At 42.6% G+C, this 18,098-nt stretch overlaps 1 protein-coding gene and 1 long non-coding RNA gene across 10 annotated transcripts in view; one reads left to right on the plus strand and one right to left on the minus strand.

Annotated features, from left to right (window-relative positions):
• Window positions 1-5,016: 5,016 nt before the first annotated feature.
• On the minus strand, window positions 5,017-13,027 carry LOC138744124 (uncharacterized). Its single transcript, XR_011345298.1, has 3 exons — window positions 12,707-13,027; window positions 5,711-5,890; window positions 5,017-5,532 (listed from the first exon to the last, which is right to left on the minus strand). It is a non-coding gene; the product is annotated as an uncharacterized lncRNA (long non-coding RNA).
• A 78-nt stretch (window positions 13,028-13,105) lies between these two features.
• fam53b (family with sequence similarity 53 member B) overlaps window positions 13,106-18,098 on the plus strand; it is a 112,900-nt gene continuing 107,907 nt past the window's right edge. For 6 of the 9 annotated variants that reach the window (XM_069899736.1, XM_069899735.1, XM_069899734.1 and 3 more), the window contains exon 1: window positions 13,110-13,313. The gene's annotated coding sequence lies outside the window, so the exon portion shown is untranslated. Of the gene's footprint in view, window positions 13,314-18,098 lie in introns of all 9 variants that reach the window. The other 3 variants (XM_069899737.1, XM_069899738.1, XM_069899743.1) reach the window with 2 other exon arrangements.

Genomic DNA, 18,098 nt, shown 5'->3' on the forward strand with positions numbered 1-18,098 from the left:
GTCTGACATGCGTGTGTATAGTAGAAATAGGGCTCCGGTTTCCTCCCACCATTCAAAAATATACCGGGGGTTAAAAATTAATGGGGTGTAAATTGGGTGGAATGGACTCTTGGGCTGAAATGGCCTCTCACCATGTTGTATGTCTAAATTAAAAAAAAAATTAAGAGTCTTGTTCAGGTACTTAATACCTTGGTGGACTTGAAGGTGAAGAAATCCCCAGAACTGGATTTGGGATTCTGGGAATATTTCCAAAGGAGTGGATTTAGTGATTATTTGGAAAGACAGAGACTAATCATTCACTGCCAATGTGGCTTTGTCAAGGGCAAATCCTGTCTGATAAATCTGAGATTTTAGTTCAACATTCATGGGTATACAGAGAATAAAGCAGGGCCTATGGACGCAGCCTTGAGGTGCCTCTATGCTGATGGCCAACAAGGAAAAAGTGATTATGCTCATCCACACTGATTGTATCTTCCAAAGAGGAAATCAAGGACCTAGTAAAAAAGGGAGGGACAGAATCCCAGAGCCCGGAGTTTGAATCTATTATCCCACTCTTCCAATCTATTAACTGATCTCTTGCGTAGTTTTACTACTTGAAACTCGGTATCTAAAGGGCAGTTCAAACTGAGTTATCACTGAATTAGCAAATGTCCTGTCCATAAAATATGTTCCATTCCTGCAGGGAGATTGGATTCTTAGCATACATTGAGGTCAAACTCAGAACTCATTTTTTCACAGTGCAGCTTTACTATTTCCCTTTGATTGTTGGCTCTATGTAATATTGTCAGTTGAAGCCAGTGAACTACTAAACATTGTGGACCACAGCCTATTTTAGTACAAGCAAAATGACAGATTTTCAAAATTGACGAATCTTTCTGATATATTTTGCTGAAATCCATAAGTTTTTAACAATGGAAGTTAATAACTGACAGTTTCTATTCATCAAAATGCCCCAATGATATCAGCAAAAAAGAGAAGCACTTGGTGCCCCTAATGCATGAAACTAAGAGCTAAATTGAATTTGCCTTTAATTGTATTTTGTGCTCTGATACATAAAAAGAGAACTGGTAAAGCCAATGAATGCTATATTTTTGTTAAAAGAGATGACTGAAAAGTGTGTTTGAGATGTGTTTAATATATTCCTAATGTATTCGGTGACCAGTTTGTACTTTGGAAATTAGGAATATGTATTCATGAGTTCATATAAAAGTGAGTAATGTTTTTGGAGTAGGTTTAAATGTAAATAATGATATATCTGGATGTTAAGAATTTATAAATATTTTGAATGCTCCGTCAAATGCAGGCCATTGTGAAAATCCAATTTAGTTCGTATTCCTTCCTGCCCTATGGTTACTGCGAAAGTACATCATGCTTTGCCGAGTGAAATGAGACAACGTATCAAATTAGTTAAGAGAGTTCTGTATTATTTAACAGCCTTAAGTTACAGGGTTTGTTTTCCAGGCGGCAATTCTGTTGCCCCTTCACCCCAATCGTACTGCAACCAAACAGCCAAATCTAACGTCAACTGCTTTTGTCCATTTCCTGCTTTTTATTCCAGCTTTTCTAGACTGAATGTAATTGGGATTGTGGGGAAAGGATCCTGGACATTCACTTGTTGTGTTCCATACCACCAAGCACAATGACCAATATTTTGTTGCGCCATGGAGAGGTCGCTCTTGGTGCTGAGCTTCAGTATCAAGTCTTGATACTCAACAGTATTCATTTTATCAAGCACAAATCAATAGAACCACATGTTGTTATTCTGGGGCCAGCATTACCTGTCACATGGATTTAACTTGCTGATTGGAGGACATGAAAGCAAACCAATTCTATAACAATTATTATAAGGAAACACAATTTTTCTCATTTTAGACACTAACAATGAATGTCAGATATAAAAGTGCACAATAGTTTCCTTTTATTCACAAGAAATATTTGTGTTGTGTTTCACAATTTGCAATTCATTTATCAAAAAAAATGTATGTTTCATTTTATATAGCACTGTTTTTTTTTAAAGTTTATGAGGAATTAGTATTTACAAATATTCCTTAAATCAGATGGCTTTTTGACAGAGGGAATTTGACTCCAGTAATTTTTGTCAGTCAGCCAATCAGTGGCTCTCTAAAAAGGAAAAATAAATTGTAAATAGATGGAAAGAAAAAAATATTATTCTGAAAATATGTGAAGGCTTAATGTGGCATAAGCATGACTGACAAAATATTTCCCTCGACCAATCACATCACAAGAGACTCCAAACTACTTTATCAAAAGTCTACAGTCTGTCAGCTCTATAATCACTTTAAAATAACTTCTCGAACTTCCTGTTGGGGATATCTCCTGCTATTTTTCTTTCTGTGTTCTAGGAAATGCAGGGAATGCCTCATCATTAAGTTGCAAGGTTCTTCTGACTGAACAGTTTAACCCGCGTTGGAGAGGTGGGCAGCAGTTCTTGGTTCTTGATCCTCCAACATATTCCATATGGAATTTAAACTGGAGGTGGGAGCGGTTAAATTTGTCCACAGAAGCAGTGTGGAAAAGGTGACAGTGCATTGGAGGCCAATTATGCCTGCCTCTTTTCTCTTTCCATTGATTTGAATGTTCTGTGCTGAAGACGAATTTCACCCTCAGTTGCTAAAAACAGTTCACTTTACGAGCTAAAACAGCAAAACCAAAATTGAAATTGCAAAAGTGTTGGCATTTATGAGTTTCATCTTTTGAAGAATTCCTACTTTTGTATTGGTGGTAAAAGTATACAAGACTCCAGATCATTCTGTGAGTGGAGGCATTAGCCCTGCTTCAAATGCTGCACTGGTATTCAGCAAGAAATATAGACTGGTGACCAACTCCACTGCCCAGCACTCCCATCTTCCAATTTCTCCTGAATCCCACCTCCTGTCTATTGAAAACATGTATGAAATGCTACCTCAAGCAGGCAGCCAACATCACAGAAGTACCCCATCACCTATCACTGTTCCCTAAAGAAGCCTGAAGTTCAGCACCTTGACATTCAAAAATTGTTTTTCTTCTCAAGGCTAACAGGCTCTTGAACCTTCCGGTAACACCCTAACGATAAACTACTCCAAGATTGACAAGATTTGTCTGTACTGTTGAAACATCACTTTTTTTCCTCGCACAAACTGTAACAGTGGATATTTATTTTTCTCTATATACTTTCTATTATCTCTTTCTACCTTGGCCTTCTGTAATGATTTAATTTATACCACTGGCATTTGTGGCATTCCAGTGTGGCTACAGCAACCAAGAATTTTAGTGCCTCTGTACATTGATTATATATGACAATAAACTCTCAACTTTCCATTTCCCAGATTACAGATTATGAAAGCCTTTCAAATTCTCCAACTGCAATGGGTGAACCACCCAGCTGACTGGACAACAAGATGGTTTTAGCCACAGAAGGGGCATTCATATTAATAGCATGTCATCCATACAAAGGAATGAATATATTGGTGCAAAGAATGACTTTTTAAGCTTTTAACCCCACAGACTAAGCAAAACAAAAAGTGCAAAACAGAATCTGAATATTGAAAGGAATTTTGTCATCCTGGAAGTGCATTTTGTAGCTGAAAATGTTTGCAATAGTCATTTTGAGTTATTAAATTCACTGGTCATTTTCAAGCCATATAGTTTTAGTTGTACCTTACCTCTTGCCAGTGTCAGAAAACTATTATTTAACATTTATTCAATACGAGTAGGAATGGAGATCTGATATTTTGATAATTAAGACAAGTGAAAAGTGCATCAGACCAATGCATCCAAATTTTGGAGACAATGAACACAAAAGGAGAGTTCTAACTGATAGGTAATATAAGAGAAAGAAAACAATGTCCTTTTGATGTTGATTTAAGTGCAAGAAAAACATTTTGACAACAAATATCAGACTTTCAACCCATTCATTTTCAAAAGAATTTGCACTAAAAGAGCCAGCTGAAACAACTTGAAATCTCAGTGTTAGGAAGTTGTTTCAAAATTGGATTGTGGACAGGAAATTAAAGATAATATAAGGACGTTTGAAGCGTTCTATTTATGACTAATGGCAAGAGATGAGTGCAACTCGGGACGAGACTACAAACACAAAAGATGAACTTCCAGAAGACTTCAAGGAACTTGAAAAGTTTTTTTTTTGATTGAGTGAATTATAGATACTGACACAGATAATTCCAAAGAAAATGTGACTTTTCATGTTCCTTTCTGACCAATAGTGCCCACATTTCACTACAGTTTAACAACGATAAATAAAAACACATTTCATCTGCCGGTGTATCCAATGACTATTGCAAACATTTTCAACTTCATTAGGAGGGCGACGGATCAAGAGCAGAATTTACCACTTTAAAGTCAGCTGGGAGTTGTTTGTATTATAAGACTTGTCTTCATGTTGCTTATCTGCCCAATGTTACAGTGGTTCCTCCTGGGGGACAAGTTACTGAATCTTTCTTGTAATTGACAACTATTCAAATGGCTGGAAGTTTTTCAGTTTTTGTCATCAACAGGTGCTTCTTTTGAATGGGATCTTATAACTTCCTCCAAATTCACAAGTCATTGTTATTGCTCGAAGTACCAATTTCAATTATGCTGCCTGGGCGTGAGTAAAGACGATACTACAGATCTGTGTGGTGACCAACACATTTAGATTGGGGCTGCCTGAGTTCTTCCTGATTCAGACCAATTTCCCTCTATTACTGTAATGTCATATCCACTGGGATTGAGCAGAGGAAATACTGACAGAAACATGTAAAGGGAGACTCCATTAGTGCACTTGATTTGGTTCAGCCTCCCCAGTTTTAAAGGTTAAAACCTTGTATTTTTAATTTTTAGTAATTTTATACTCTCCCTTTAAGAAAGATTGTTGTTTTGTAGAGTTACCATAGTTACTATGACGTCATATGGTGTAGTATCCGTGCAGACTCGGAGATACGTGAGCTCTCAAAATACTTTGAATTTGTCTTAATTCATTCTAATCATCTTAATAATCATTTTAATTCATTTATTTGTTTGAAATGGAATATTATTATTATACAGAATGCTTTATTTAATCAAGTTATGAAAATCTTGATACGAAGTTGTGCAAATATTATACATTCATATATTAATGCATCAGGACCATTACAGACTTTATCAAAACAGCTGTGGACAAGTGTGGACCGTTTTCCCCAACTAGAAGCCCTGGATGAACAACGAAATCCAGAACTTGCTGAGAGCCAGATTACAGGCTTTTAAGTTAGAGGCCCAGAACACTACACAAGGAGCAGGTACGACCTATGAAAAGCCATCTCCCGGGTAAAGTGGAGATTCCGGATGAGAATGGATACCTGACAGCTGTTGCAGGGATGAAATGACATAACCTGCTACAAAAGCAAATGTAATACAGAAGGAGACAGCAAAGCTTCCCTCCTGGATGAACTCAATGCCTTTTGCACCTGATTATACCACCAGAGCAAAGAATTTCCACTGCGCACCCCATGTCCCTGACGATCCTCTCCTGTCAGTATCTGAAGATGATGTGCGGATTGCCTGCAGGAGAGTAAATACAAGAAAAGCATCCAGTCTGGATAGAATACCTAGCCAAGTACCGAAAAGCTGTGCTGACCAATTAGCCAATATATTCATGAATATCTTCAACATCTCACTCCAACAGGGTGTGGTATCCACCTGTTTCAAACATTATCAGTGCACGGAAGAGAGTGGTTACCTGACTAAATGATGACTGACCAGTGGTACATCCACAGTGATGAAATGTTTTGAGAGGCTGGTGTTGAAGCACATCAACGCCTGCCTGAGTGGCGACATGGGTCCGTTCCAATTTTCCAACTGTAGCAACAGGTCTACGACAGATTCCATCTTGCTGGCTCTACACATAATCCTGGAACATCTGGAAAGCAAAGATGCATACATCAAGATGCTCCTATTGACTACTGTGCCCCATTCAACAACATCATCCCATCAAGCCTGATCAGCAAACAACTCCCATTATTTTGCACAAACCCCAGGTAGTAAAGGAAGGCTGGGTGAATGTGTGCCAGAAACTGACTCTCCAATCATTCCTGGTACAAAGCGACACTGGCATTAATCTGCACACCCCAAATATTCAGATGATGTGCAATGATCTACAATATGGGTGGAACAATTTTGTTCATCACTTTCACAAAACTTGGTGCTGTTGACTAATCCTAACAAAGGCAAAAAGATTCAAGGGAATTTTGGGGAGTTAAATCTGGTGGATTTACCTTGACTGTGGTAAAAGCTTCAAGGAGAATTTTTGTTGGTAATATGTGGTTTCTCTCTTTCTTTTTGACAGTGTAAAATCAGATTCCAAGAATGGAGAGTCCCAGAAGCAGTCTCTCTATCTGAAAACTGGATTTAAATGAAATTTAGCTTTGTGTCTTTAATTATTTGGGCTTGGCAGTAAAATCTCTAACCTTAAAATAAGAAAATTAGAACATCAGAAACAAGGAGTAAGAAATATGGTTCTGCAATCTGCACTACCATTCAATAAGAACATGGCTTATTTCATCTGGGCATTCTCTACTTTTAACCCAAGATATTCAGGTTTTCACAGCTCTAAGATTCACATTCCTGAGCAAATTTTTTTTTTCATTTCTATTTTAAATAGGCAATCTATTTTTCTGAAATTATACCCCAAGATCTCTCCTCACCCATGAGAGAAAACATCCTTTCACCTTATCCTGCCCTTGATCAGGATTTTCTTGGGCCAGGTTCCCTTTCAGAGACTGGAGCTTGTCTGGGCCGACATTCCATATAACAATTTAACCATATAACAATTTACAGTACGGAAACAGGCCATATCAGCCCTTCTAGTCCGCACCGATTTATGTGAAACTCCACTAGTTCCTCCTATGCCCATAACCCTCCAACCCCCTATCATCTATGTATTCATCCAGCCTCCTCTTAAATGACAGAAATGACCCTGCTGCAACTACTTCTTCCAGTAGATCAGCCACCACTCTCTGAGTGAAAAAGCATCATCTTACATTACTCCTGAAGTTTACCCCATAACCCTTAACTTATGACCCCTTGTACCAATCTCCCCTACCCTCAGGGGAACGAGCCGATTCACATCTACTCTATTCCCTTCATAATTTTAAATACCTCTATCAAATCCCCTCTCAACCTTCTATGCTCCGACATATAAAGTCCCAGTCTACTCATTCTTTCTCCGTATTCAAGATACTGCAATCCAGGCAACATTTTTGTAAACCTTCTTTCATTCTAGTCATTCTCTATCTACTCTCACCTCTCTTTTACTCTTTATATACTTGAAGAAGCTTTTTGTATCCTCTTTAATATTATTCACTAGCCTACATTCATACTTCATCTTTTTTTTTCGAAACTTTATTTATTAATTTTAACATATGAAGAAAGTAAGTAATTCACGTACAGAAAAAATACAAAATAAAGTAATGCAAGTACAAAGTAACATAGTCAATACAATACCAATCTCGGCATCTCCCCCAACAACTAAAACCTAAGACTAAAAAAAAAACTATTTTTAACCCCTAAACCCCCCCCTCCTCCCCATCCCCACAATAAGGAGTGAAGAATTAATACTATATACTTTATACTTCATCTTTATGACTTTTTAGTCACCTTCTGCAAGCTTTGAAAAACCTCCCAATCCACTATCTGCCCACTAATTTTTGCTTCCTTGTATGCCCTTTTTGCTTTTACGTTAGTTTTGACTTCCCTTGTCAGCCACAGTTGTGACATTTTTCTATTTTAAAAAATTTCCTCTTTTTTTGGTTATACTTATCCTGCATCTTTATGCCGTGTTCATCTAAATACAACATCTTTAGCCCTATATTTGTTTCTTTTTTTGACTGTGTCTGTGTTGTGTTGCAGCTCATCCCCATGGCTGCAATTTTGGCCTATCTGCATATTATTCCACACAAGCTCCTGACCATCTGTCTTTACTTGGGTGCCAATCTCCTCTTCCTTTGTCTCTTCACTTTGGTTCCCACCCCACTGAAAATCTAGTTTAAACATTTCCATCAAAATTAGAAAACCTCCTCCCAGGATTTTGGTTTCCCTTCAGTTCAGGTCAAATCTGTCCCATTTGTACAGCTCACCCCCTTTCCCCAAAGAAGGTTCCAATGATCCAAGAACTTGAAACCCTGTTCTCTCTGCCATCTATCAAGCCACTCATTTGTCTACACTGTCTTCTTGTCCTGACCTTCCCAAGCTCATGGCACCGGGAGTAATCCAGAGAAGAAGAAATGGAGGTCCTGCTCTTCAGACTCTTTTCTAACTCCCTAAACTTACTTTGAAGGACTTTGACCCCACTTCTACCGATGTTAGGGGTACCAATATGTACCATGACCTCTGGGAGAGACATCCTGTACCCGAACACCCAGCAGGCAACACACTATCATCGAGTCTTTTTTACTGTCTCTTTCTCCTTGTTCCCTTGACTAATGAGTCCTCTATGACCATCACTTGATCTGACTTCACCCTTTCCTTCTGTGACTCAGAGCTGACCATCGTGCTATTGGTCAAGATGCAGCCTTGCCCAGAGGGGTATATTTGTTGCTGAGGGGAAACCACAGGGGTACCTTGAAGTGATTGTCTGCCTTCTTTTCCTCTCTTGACTGTCGACCAGCTACCTTCCTCCTAGCTGTGAATGCATCCCTGTAACTCCTGTCTATCACCCCTTCAGCCTCCCAAATGATCCAGAGTTCATCAAACTCCAGCTCCAATTCCCTATCAATTTTAAAGGAGCTGCAGCTGGATGTACTTCTCACAGATGAGGCCATCAGGGATACTTTTGGCTTCTCTGACTATCCACATTCTGCAAGAGGAGCAATCCCCTGCCTTGGCTGCCATTCCTCCATCCTGGAGCACTACCTCAGCCTTTGCTTGCTGAAGCCTCAAGATTCCTATTCCTACACTGGGCCACTTGAACCAAAGCTTCGTATTCCAAATCAGAATCAGAATTTATCGTCATGAGCATGTAACAAAACTTGTTGTTTTGCGGCAGCATTACAGTGTAAATAATGCAGAAAAAAAGAAAGTGAGGTAGTGTCTGTGGTTCGTTTCCTGTGCTGAATTGAGAGACTGCAACATTGGTGGAGTTTTTAATCGTTCTAGAGATTCTGAAGGCCCTAAGATGGCATGCTTAAAGAAAGGAAGGAGAAACCCCTAATCTCCCTGGTTAACGTTTATCCTCAAACAAGATCATGAAAATCTAACCCTTTTGAAATGACCTGTTTTTTCAGCACTTTTGTGGATTGCCTTTTGACCACAATTTTGTGGTTTTGACCTGAAAAACTGACTCTGTTTCTTTTCCCATAAAATCAGCCTGATCTGCTGAGCATTTCCAGCTTTTTCTGTTTGTATTTTAGATTATCTAACCATTTACTTTGAAGCTGTCTACTTGGCCTTGCTGATGGAAGAACTGAATATTTTGTTTCTTTCTCATGGCAATCTTCCACAAGTGCTTCATTGACAGTACAACAGAGAAGGATACTGTGACATCAAGATAGGCTCGATGTATACAAACATTGGGTTGGTTGCCTTCCACTGAAAAGGCTTTGTTTGAAGTCTGATTCTTATAAGATGCCAATTGTTTTGTTCTCCAATATGTTCACCACCATTTGAAATATTAGTGACTTTAATATAAAGAGGCACATTTTATTTAATTTTATCCAAAAATTTAGAAGATCCCAAAGTTTTTCTTTAATGGATAATCAAATATTTTCAAGCACTTGTTTAAATCATGCATTAATATATGAATGAAATTTCAGGAAAGCCATTAAATGTGAAATTATATATTGCATATACTTAAACTCCAAATTCCACCAAACTTCAAATGATGATTTTGTTCTTTGAAGAACTAACAAATTGCATTTGTCTTCTGAATTTCTATACAAATAAAATGTATTTCATTTGGTGGATGTACATCAGTCTGTATTAGGAGACTATCAGGTATTTCTGTGCCGATTTGCTGAGTAAAAAATGTTGAAATACTAATAATCACCTGGAATCGAGAGTGGAAATGTTTGTCATTATAGATGGGGATATTCATAGGAATTAGACTCTGGCATTCTTGAAGGGCAGAATTAAGCTCGCACGCTTCCTACATATCCTGAAATATTTGTCCCAATGTTTATGGCTATCAAGTGAATGTAACAAAGTCTTTGACTAGAGATGTAAGTAAAAAGAGAATATATTCAGCTGCATACCTTACTGAAATTATTTTAGATTTATACTTGAAAATTAGAAAAATTGGCAAGTACATAAAAGTCATTGCCCAGAAATATTAGCCTTGTTTGACTCTCCAGAGCTGAGGCCTGACTGACTGAACATTTTCAAGGCCCATCAGAACTTTTCATGTCTGTGGAACTATTAATAAGGAGGTGGAATTTTGTTTAGTTTTTGATTTGGGGACTGCTGTCCTGAACTATTTATATAGATGATCTGTCTCTCTGGCAGTTGTCCATTGCACCCTCTACCATGACAGTTCTCAGAATTGTGGAGTCCCATACCACAGAAACGGACCCTTTGGCTCACTATGTCCATTCTGCACTAAACCTATTTGTCGGCATGAGGTCCTTCTGTGCTTTGCTTGCTTAAGTTGTCTCAATGTTGCTTCAACATAGTAATTGCATCTAAATCCTCAAGTTCCTCTGTGACCACATTCCATATTTCTTCTTCTTTCTTTGGCTTGGCTTCGCGGACGAAGATTTATGGAGGGGTAAATGTCCACGTCAGCTGCAGGCTCGTTTGTGGCTGACAAGTCCGATGCGGGACAGGCAGACACAGTTGCAGCGGAAAATTGGTGGGTTGGGGTTGGGTGTTGGGTTTTTCCTCCTTTGTCTTTTGTCAGTGAGGTGGGCTCTGCGGTCTTCTTCAAAGGAGGTTGCTGCCCGCCGAACTGTGAGGCACCAAGATGCACGGTTTGAGGCGATATCAGCCCACTGGCGGTGGTCAATGTGGCAGGCACCAAGAGATTTCTTTAGGCAGTCCTTGTACATTCCATATATCAACCACTCTAATGTGTAAAAATAAAAAAAAACCCACCCCTTCATGTGCCTTTTAAAACTTCTTCCTCTCACCTTCACTCCAAGGGGGGGGGGGAGGCCTCCTTCACTCCAAGGGGGGGGAGGCCTCCTTCGCTCCAAGGGGGGGGGAGGCCTCCTTCGCTCCAAGGGGGGGGGAGGCCTCCTTCGCTCCAAGGGGGGGAGGCCTCCTTCGCTCCAAAGGGGGGGGGGAGGCCTCCTTCGCTCCAAGGGGGGGGGAGGCCTCCTTCGCTCCAAGGGGGGGGGAGGCCTCCTTCGCTCCAAGGGGGGGAGGCCTCCTTCGCTCCAAGGGGGGGGAGGCCTCCTTCGCTCCAAGGGGGGGAGGCCTCCTTCGCTCCAAGGGGGGGAGGCCTCCTTCGCTCCAAGGGGGGGAGGCCTCCTTCGCTCCAAGGGGGGGAGGCCTCCTTCGCTCCAAGGGGGGGGGAGGCCTCCTTCGCTCCAAGGGGGGGGGAGGCCTCCTTCGCTCCAAGGGGGGGGGAGGCCTCCTTCGCTCCAAGGGGGGGGGAGGCCTCCTTCGCTCCAAGGGGGGGGGGAGGCCTCCTTCGCTCCAAGGGGGGGAGGCCTCCTTCGCTCCAAGGGGGGGGGGAGGCCTCCTTCGCTCCAAGGGGGGGAGGCCTCCTTCGCTCCAAGGGGGGGGGAGGCCTCCTTCGCTCCAAGGGGGGGGGGGAGGCCTCCTTCGCTCCAAGGGGGGGAGGCCTCCTTCGCTCCAAGGGGGGGGAGGCCTCCTTCGCTCCAAGGGGGGGTAGGCCGCCTTCACTTCAAGGGGGGGGGGAGGCCGCCTTCACTCCGGGGGGGGGAGGCCGCCTTCACTCCAAGGGGGGGGGAGGCCGCCTTCACTCCAAGGGGGGGGGGAGGCCGCCTTCACTCCAAGGGGGGGGGGGAGGCCGCCTTCACTCCAAGGGGGGGGGGAGGCCGCCTTCACTCCAAGGGGGGGGGGAGGCCGCCTTCACTCCAAGGGGGGGGGGGAGGCCGCCTTCACTCCAAGGGGGGGGGGGAGGCCGCCTTCACTCCAAGGGGGGGGGAGGCCGCCTTCACTCCAAGGGGGGGGGAGGCCGCCTTCACTCCAAGGGGGGGGAGGCCGCCTTCACTCCAAGGGGGGGGAGCCCCCCTCAAGGCTAGCCAATCCAATCTGTTCCCACAATTGAGGTACCAGTAGGAGTCTGCCGGGCTCAATTGCTCACCATCCCTGCATTCACTCTCCCGAAGCCGGAGAGAGAGGTCTGGCAAGTCAGGGGGATCTCGCCTTGTTGTCCAGCTCCAGCTCGGTGTTGGCCATCTTCCCATTTCTCCCAAGTCCAATGATGTTCCTCTCCTCCTTCCCCTTTTGCCATTGGCTTTGGTTTCTCCCCCCACCCCCCAATTTGAAAACTATCGATGTGTTTTCTCATCGCCGTTTACTTGGGCTGCGAGCAGCTGGACTGGTCTCCTGAATGCAGTTTGCCGGGTTGCCCGGCTGAGGTCTCCCAAACCCGGGGCCACGTCTCGACCCTTTCTGGTCTGTGGGGCTCAGAAGGGACATTAACCCCCCCCCCCCGCATGGTGAAAGCGCCAGGGTATTTGCCCCACGACCCCCATTCGTCTACATGGCGTCTCGCATTTGCTATTTTTTTCTGTGAGGGGCGGTGGGGACGAACTGCTGGGGCGGCCTTTACCTGTGCGCCGATGCAGGTGTCTCAGTGCTCGCCCCTGGGTCCTCGCCACCGCATCGGAGCCGGTCGGGGGAAGGGAGCGGTCTCCATCGCCGGGCCGAGCGCATGTTGGACCACGGAGAGCCGCCGTTCTGCCCATCTTTAAAAGGACAGCGCCGGCGCGCTCGCGCGAAAGGGGGAGCCCGCTTTGATTTCCCTCGCCCCCCCCCCCCCCCCTCCAGGTCCAGGAAGTGACTTCCCTTTCATTTCAGCCGATTGGCAGCAATGACTGGACAGCTCCACCGCAGGAAGAGGGGTTGCGGAGGGGGCCGGGGCTGGGGGAGCAGCAGCAGGCGGCGGAGGACGCTGGAGGCTGCCGAGCGAGCGAGCGAGGGGGGGGGGGGGGGGGCGGCCGATGTCCGGGTCGGTGACGTGAGAAGCGGGCGGCGGCGGGGTGGGCAGAGCCCGGGGCTCCGCTCCCCTCCCTTCACCGCGCGGGCACGCACAAGTCAGTGGGTGACAGTCGGAGACGGAGGGGCAGCGGCGCCCCTCAGCAGCTCGGCACCGTCGTCGACCACCGTGAGAGCGACCCCAAACCAGTTGACATCCTCTCCGGAGAACAACAAAAAAGGTAGATGTTTATTCGAGATCTTCTGGATATCAACCCATCCAGCGCGTCGCATCTTCCTCATCCCCAAGGGATTAATCCTGTGGGTATTAATTTTCCCGTGATTGGGAACTCAGCCCGAGTCCAAAGTAACATTTAAATATATTATCCGAGACCGAGTTTAAAAGAAACGTTCGAACGCCTTTTGTTCCATCATTTTACTTCCATTTATTTTTTTTCCCTGAGGAAATCTTTAGTGGGGGTGGGGGGGAGTCTTTTATTGTTTGGAGGAGGTATTGGAGTGTGTGTGTGTGTGTGTGGGGGGGGGGGGGACCTCGGGGGCTTTAAAAAAAATCCCGGGGTCTCTGCTTTGGGAGGGCGGTCGATCCCTTTCCAGGCCCTTCAGTGCAGATTGACAGCCGGCCGCGCGGGGCTGCACATGGCGGGGTCTCCGCGCCCCCCGCTCTCCCCTTGCGGACTGCAGGCAGTGATTTGGGGAACGCCAGCGACTCCCCCCTACCTCCCTCTCTCTCTCTCCCAGGCGTTCCCCGCCCCCGCCAGTCAGAAATAAAGTAAAGCCCCCTTAAAGTTTAATCATTCTGTTTTATTTGCAAATTGTGATGGTATTTCCCCCCCCCCCTCTCTCTCTCACTGGAAGCGAAAGTCATGTCATTTGAACCACTTCTCAGCTCAGATGTCACCTCCCTACTTTTGCTCTGTGTGGAGGAGGAGGTGGCATTTGGAGTAACCATGACTTGACCGTTCTGTTATTTATGTTGTGCATGCGTTGCATTTGCAGTTTTGCTCGAACAAGCTGTCGTAAACCCTTTTTTTAAGAAAAAAAAACTTTTGCGTGCTGATGCTTTCAAATGCTTCTTGGATCATTTAAGGCTTGATTGGGGTGCGATGCCACGAGGTCTAGCCCAGATGATACTTCGTGTAACCGTGCTGATAAATGCAGGAAGGTGAAACTCGCTGCCAAGTTTCCTCCGATACAGGCTAGTGTCACACCGCCGTCCCGATTTTAGTTGGCACGATGGTACCTGTAACATATTTTGAGGTCTGAAGTTAGTGGCCCGTAGAAAGCATTGTGCAGTAAGCGCTCGTTCATGCCTTAATGCAAACAGTTGGTAGCAGGATGGACAGAGTTGTAACATTGTTGGTTCTAACCACTTGTTTCCACTCACCATTGTCCCCCTGTCCACTTGCTGCTTTGAAGAGCTCATGTTTTGCACATGAGTCCATCACCCACTATTTTGACTTTGCCTCCTTTCCACTTGGGAAAATAAGATTTAAAATGTCTGCATTCCTTTAATGCATCTGGTGAACTGAAATACTTCATTGGCAGCAGTGTTGAAAAATAGAACATCAGATTTTGATTTTTATCATCCAATAATGAGCACTTTATTCACAAGGAAGTCGTTAACTCTCCAACAGTGTTCTTAATTTGACTAGAACTAACTTATAACCATGTATCTTAATCGTGGTTGGCTTTTGAAGTGCGGTCACAGTTTTGAATGGAAAAAAAAAAGGAAGGAATGTTGGACAGAACTGTCGACTGACTTGATCCTGTTGGGCAAAAATTGGCATGTAATAGCACTCCCTCAAAACTACCCTGAAATGTAACTGTACTTTTGTTTTATTTGAACTCAAAATTCCCTGATGTGCAAAAATGCATCCAGTTGAGTGATTTGATACATTGTCTTGTGGTGGGAACAACTTTTATGTGGCAACCACTGATGTAGAAGGCTATTCCACAAATGATTTATGAAACTTTCATGTGTGCAGTAACTTCATAAAACTTTGGATGCCCCACTCATTCAGAGAATGTGACATCGGGTACTTTTCAGGCATACTTGCTGCTGTAATGCAGTCACCTTTCAGAAAGAAAATATGCAGTTACCTCCTTGCTTTTTATTTTGAAAAAGAATAAATATTTATTGGAAGAACCTTATACTTGTCCAGAAATTTCTTGTGGAGAGAGAATATTTTGGTTTTCCATCTTATGGAGTGATTGCTCATCTGATCAGTGCAGATATCTTTTGGAACGATTGTAGGGTCAATTTAATTTAACTTTGAACCATGAATTGTTGTGAGAAGTACTCTTTGTATCAATAGAACCATAAACTATATTTTCTAGCTAAATTTGTTATAATTTCTGCTTTGGTGCAGTAAGAATAAACTTTCTGGGCATTTGTCCAATGAAGTAGGCTTACCATTTAGGAATTTTTAAAGTTGCATGATTTTCTACAACGTGAAATGCAAGTTGGTGCATTTTTTTACATTTTTAATTCACTAATTTAAGTTTAGGCTTTTGGGTTTCTCCTTTGCTTTGGAATAATAACTGAAACACTGACTAACAGAGAAATAAGAAAGATCTTTCACCATTATTTTCAACACGATCTCAGAAGGTAGTCACATCCTTTCCACAAGGCTTTCAAACCAGTAAATTTGAAATAATGATCAATGGCAGCCAGCCTCTGCCATGCAGGAATAAGAGCTCCAGGTGAAGGGTTTGAGATAGTTGTAAGATAATAATTCAGTTAGGTATTCAGGCACATTTTAACAGGTACCTTTGCCAGAGGTTTGACCAGAGTTAGCATCGGTGGTATAAGGTGTCTACTTCGCATACAGTTCTACCCTGATTTGTTAATGACTTGCAAGCCATTGATGTGCATTTAAATCCCAGCAAAAAATAAATAAAAATCTAAAAAGTATTTTAAAAATATTTGTTCTAATATCTTTATCTATTTCTTGCACATATTAAAAACAGAAAATGCTGGAAATTCTCAGCAGACCAGACAGTTCGTTGGGTCTTTGCCTTGAAATTCCTAACTCTGTTTCTCTTTCTATAGACACTGCCAGACTAGCTGAGTGTTTTCATACATTCTTTTTTATTTTCAGTTATAGATGTGTAATTGTTGATTAGGCATGAGAGAAATTGCGTTGTAATGCAAACAACACAACTTTCCTCAACCCACTTGGGTGGCTGTAATAACTTGAAGATAATATCAAGGGATATGGGGGAAAAGGCCAGAATTGGAACGAGATGTGAGAACAATTTAGCTCGGGGTGGAGTGGCAGAGCAGACTCGATGGGCCGAATCCCTACTTCTGTTCCTTTATCTTGTGAAAATATTTGATTCAGGGTTCCTGAAACTAGTGAGATTGAAACGGGTATTGACGATGTCGTTGTGGAATTTCTGAGCTGACAGTGATGAGCTGAGTTTTCCTGGGACACGAAAATAAGCTGCAAGAATGCATATTTCATATTGTTGAACAGCAAAAGGTAGGGAGAGGAGACTATTGAGGGAAAAAGAAGATTAATTTCACAGCAGTTGGAACAATGATCAGCAAGTTAAAACCCATTTTCAGTGTTGAGCTGCAGTGTCAATCCAGAAACAATGATAAATGCAACTATTGCCAATCATTAAGGAACATGATTGCTCAAATGGTTGCAGTCACATGCAAGTTGGCAGTAATGTCCAATTTTTAATGGGCATTCTGCCTTTTCAAGAGTGTCGATTTCCTTCAGATGAGGGAAGAGAAGCCTGAGATATTTTGAATCCATTTGCATTATGTGTAAGTGAAGTAAAGATTGATGATTCAACTTATTCAACCATGCACAAATTTTAATCCTATGAATTTTTGATGTAACACTAGGCTTAAAGATGGTTTTGCATGGAAACTAATGTATTGCAGAATCTTGCAGGAAAAAATGGAACTGAAACAAATACTGGTAATTATGGTGTCACTGTTATTTTGGATTTCCTTATCTGAAAGTGACAGTGGGTGAATTCATGGCAGCTACTGTAAACATTAACTCTGGATTTGTTTCAGGATATTTTTTAAAAAATTGTGGAAGCTTTTGTAAAACAGGATAACTGAACTGTTGGTAGATTTGATTGATCCAAGTACACCATGGCTCTCACACAATGCCAAATCTTGCATATTGTGCAAACGTGGTGCATGCAAACAGAATTGTCATTATGGCATGTTGTCATAATTGTTAACAAGTCTTCTGATGTTGGTCTTATTCCTTAGATTTTGTACTTTGTCATTTCATTGTACTGTCTTTTTTTTAAATATAAAATTCCACCCTTTGCAACACACCCTGAAATCCTGTCAGCACAATTTGCCCTTGTCATCTCTGATCAAACTTTAGTAATTTTCAACATCATCTGTGTGAGACATATTTTGCAATGAAATGATCAAAAGATTGTATTTTAATCCACCATCTTGCTTGATGTGATAAACCTGAAGAGCTAACTGTCAATCAGTCATGTTGGTTGGTGGTTGTGTCTTTCATTTACTGCAGGATGGTACATTTTCTGGTGTTGTCTTGTTACTGGGAGACCAAAAACAAGTGGTGCCACATTTTGTGTTGTCAAAGAGCAATTTTGAGAAAGAAGGGTTTTTGATTTGTGATGAGATGCAGTTAAGTAATGAGAAATTATCAGTAGTATTGACTTTTTTTTGGCCAGCTTTAGAACTCTTCCTGTAGTGAGGTTTATGTGAAGTTCCTGTGCAATCAGGTGGAGCAGGGGTGAGAGTTTTGTTTATTCTTTGAGAGTCCGTGGTTGATTAGTAATTTGAGATTCACTGTATTGTGGGATCTGTGCTTTTATGGTACAATAACATAACTTGCTGGTCATCGGTCTGCCAGTGAGAAATTTATTTCAGACATGTGGCCCCTAGGTGAAAACAATTAGCATGAAGCTGAAGCAAGAGCATAATGGAGAGTTTTGTATTCCTACTTTTAGTTTGCCAGCTACAAAAGATAAGAGCTGAAGGAAAGCAATAAAAATTG

Source organism: Narcine bancroftii, chromosome 10, assembly GCF_036971445.1.
Source record: "Narcine bancroftii isolate sNarBan1 chromosome 10, sNarBan1.hap1, whole genome shotgun sequence".
Taxonomy (NCBI): domain Eukaryota; kingdom Metazoa; phylum Chordata; class Chondrichthyes; order Torpediniformes; family Narcinidae; genus Narcine; species Narcine bancroftii.